This window comes from Ixodes scapularis, unplaced genomic scaffold (genome assembly GCF_016920785.2).
Source record: "Ixodes scapularis isolate PalLabHiFi unplaced genomic scaffold, ASM1692078v2 PGA_scaffold2__306_contigs__length_199485367, whole genome shotgun sequence".
NCBI classification, from domain to species: Eukaryota; Metazoa; Arthropoda; class Arachnida; order Ixodida; family Ixodidae; genus Ixodes; species Ixodes scapularis.
Genome location: NW_024609857.1, coordinates 65,397,528 through 65,401,056, shown reverse-complemented (window position 1 = coordinate 65,401,056; position 3,529 = coordinate 65,397,528). Strand labels below are relative to the sequence as shown.

At 41.9% G+C, this 3,529-nt stretch overlaps 1 non-coding gene across 1 annotated transcript; it reads left to right on the top strand.

Annotated features, from left to right (window-relative positions):
• Nucleotides 1–401: 401 nt before the first annotated feature.
• On the top strand, nucleotides 402–473 carry Trnap-agg. The gene has a single exon. It is a non-coding gene; the product is annotated as a tRNA-Pro (tRNA).
• Nucleotides 474–3,529: the final 3,056 nt, after the last annotated feature.

Genomic DNA, 3,529 nt, shown 5'->3' with positions numbered 1-3,529 from the left:
AAAAATAACTATATGTTTTACTATACTATTAAAAAACGTAAACTATAGGCTAAATATACTTTGCGAAGTGTTTCATAAGAATACGAAATTAGTATCTTCTTAGCCTAGTGATTTTTTTCAGTGTCCTAACTGCATTTACGTTGACAAAAAAAGAAAAACAAAAAAAATGATTGATGTTGTTTTGTTCTTTTTTATTGCAATGTTTTACTTTGCATACGCATCCACTGTTTGGAGCCTGGTTATTTTTCAATGTTTATAAAAATATCGCAACAAAACGAGTAAAGAAATATCCCAGAAAGTTGTGTCACAAGTGCTAATTCCAAAGGAAAAACAAAGAAAGCAGAGTTACGTGTTACCGTCACTCGGTAAGAGAACATGGGAACGATGCCAACGTTTGTTCTGGCTCGTTGGTCTAGGGGTATGATTCTCGCTTAGGGTGCGAGAGGTCCCGGGTTCAAATCCCGGACGAGCCCGAGTTTTTGTTTTCTCTACACAGTGTTTTCTTATTAATCTTTGCTCCTCGGCGAAGATAGGGGTGGCTCATTTTTTATACTGCTCGTCTTTGTTACTGCCCATATTTTTTTTTATTTTTTTTTTGTAATTTCTTATTGCGTTGTACGAATCAACCTTCGGCAAATCAGCGCCCGACCTCCACGTCCCAAGGATAGGCGCTAGAATTGCCGCGTTTAGGCTCATGTTCGTATTAGGTATACAGGGGCCGACATCGCGGCTAATGTATCGGCATGCGTACGCATGTGAACGCAAATTTATTTGTTCCTGCTTTCCGAGTTTTCCCGGCTTTCCATTGGCTTTTCCGATATTCCAGCTTTGCAAGAACCGGTAGCCATTGCCAAACAAAAGAAGGTGTGAAGTTTTAGGTGTATTTTCTTTGTTAGACACGTTAAACATCCACAATTACGACTCGGTTATTGACGTGACTCTTGCCTATGAATATCTAATGCCGCCGAGGTATTTTCGAACGTTCTTCCATCGCTGTCAACGCAAAGCTAACAAAACTCGTTGGCTAATTGAGGACCGTGTCATTATGGACCAAATTAATTTTTCGTTTGCTGGATGCTTCTTTAGAGCCGACCACGAAGGGGGGTCATGTTGGACAACAAAGGGTGGCTACACTTGGCAGTGTCATGGAGCTTCCCCCTTTAACACCGTTGCAGGGGAGGACGATCTGCCTAAGTCCAAAAGGTATAGAGGAAAAACAAATATTCTGAAATTAACATTAAGCTCCGCCACCAAAAAGAAGAAAACTCTCCCCCAATTCTTTCTTTCTGTTCGCTGAAAACGGGAGACGCGCGGAGGAGTGCGAGAGGATAGGCCAACATGGTGGCTTACTGTCCCCGACACGATACGGAGCGACCAGGCTCGAAGCCAGACGACTTCGCCCGGAACATCCGCGGCTTACGCCTTCTCGGGGAAGGGAAACCAGTGGCTCCCACCAAGCGGAACAAGATTTTAGTAAATTGAACAGATTTTTTGTGGAACAGTAATTGGCCTGCTCCAAATTCACGTGTTTTATCAAAAGAAAAACAATTATAGAAAGAAAGAAACAAGCGTTCCACTTATACCGTTTGATCCGCTAAACATTTGCCTCGGCTCAATCGAAGTTAGTAAAACGCCAGCCTTATGCTGTACTTAACTGGAACCTAAGTGGAACCAGATTAAGAGTGTAGCATAAAACGATTTGCCTTAAAATATATCCCAGTGTCATTTATTTTGTATAAGTATAGTCACAAAAAGCAGGGGCTCAAACCGCAACCGTAACTGAAACTGAACGCCGTTTATGAACGAAATTGTTTTCAGTAACCGTAACAGGAACGAAACCGTTATTTAAAATTTATCAAAAACCCTAACCTTAACTGTAACCATAAATTATTTTCCGGTTCCGATATTAGCCCATATTAACCGGAAAATAAAAATACTAGTTTTTCTAAGAATGACCACGAGGATGGATCTTGAAATTTCGTGGCCATTTGGCAGAGTTTCCGTTAGCGAGTGGTGCACCTCGTAGTAGATATAAGTTTAATCTAAATTTGGTATTAAGAATACTTCGCTGGAATCAATAGTCGAGCTTCTAATGAAACATCTCTCTTTCTAAATCTGCCATACTGCTATAATCACTGCATGGATTCAGCACGCGTCGCCGTCAGGGTATTAACTAAAGTTAGAATTCCGAGGTGTCCATCCAACTCGGTTCTTTCAAAACCATAGATGTTCCTGACCTGCAGTAGCCACGAGGCAAATTGACCATCATGCAGAGCTGGCGGAAAACAAAACCTGGTTTTTATTTCGTATGAAACGTGTAGCGAGTGACGATTTTGGAAAACAAAAATAAAAAAGTCAGAGGTTTTACATTGACGTTTCGTACGAGGGGTGTTGAGACAGTTTTGCAACTCATATATAAAAAAAAGGGCTTTGAAAAAAAAATTCAAAGTAATCCCTTCTCATGCTAATGCACGTTTCCCATCAGCCTTAAAAGCTTTTAACAGAACGCAAAAAAAAAAAAAAAAAAAGAAGAACTTTATTCCTGCTTTTCAAGCTTAGGCAGTTCGCAGTGCATTCGAGTCATCGAACCTTGTTCCTTTTAGGTGTTTTCTCACATTCTGGAATTTAAAAAAGTCACTGAAGGCCAGATTAGGCCTGTAGTGTGGGTGGTCAAGCTCTTTGAAAGCACACTCTCGATTGACAGCCAGGGAGGGGAACGCGAGACCTTGTGAACGGGCGCGCTGTCATGGAGGAGGAGGACACTTTTTGCCACCAGTCCTCGTCGGTTTTCCACAATGGCCTCACGCAGTCTGGGAGAACATTGGCATAGTATTCGCCTGTAATTCTCGTGCTATTTTCCAGATAATCAATCAGTAGGATTGTTGTGTCATCATGTCCGAATCGAATGTCATGTGTCGGTTAACTGTGACCTCACTCTTTAACCTATAGATAGCGCGGCTGCTATCAGTATAAAAGCAGCCATGAGTGTGCCTACGGGTTTGTTGTAGTCTTGGCATCATCAAATAAACATGCAAGCTGCAGAAACTGAGTACTTCCCTAGAGGCTAAAACAAGGATAGCTTTTGCGTCCCAAAAGACTGTCGCCATCACTTTCTTCCCCCGTGCGTTGCGCCTTGAATTTATTCGGAGGGGGGCTCCTCATCCGAACAGTTTGGCAGTGGCAGTGCGCGGATGATTAGATCATCATCGCGTGCCGCCACTGCAAGGTTTGCGGCTGCTTCACGAGTGGTAACTATGGTGCGCCTCCGAGTTTCCCACGAGCTTTAAGTCGTTCTATAATTGTCTGGTATAGTGGTTTTTGATTATGCTCAGCATGTTCCTAATTGAAACCCTTAGATTGTTTTTCTAATGAAAAAGTTAATTGAGCAAGTTTAGTTAATTATCCCACTTAACGCAAAGATTAATAGGGTACGTTGCTGGGCTAGTTGGTTCATCTTAGTAACACATATAAAATAGCGCAAAAAAGACAAGGCCAAGAAGTATACTGGACAGGTGCTAACTAACAATAC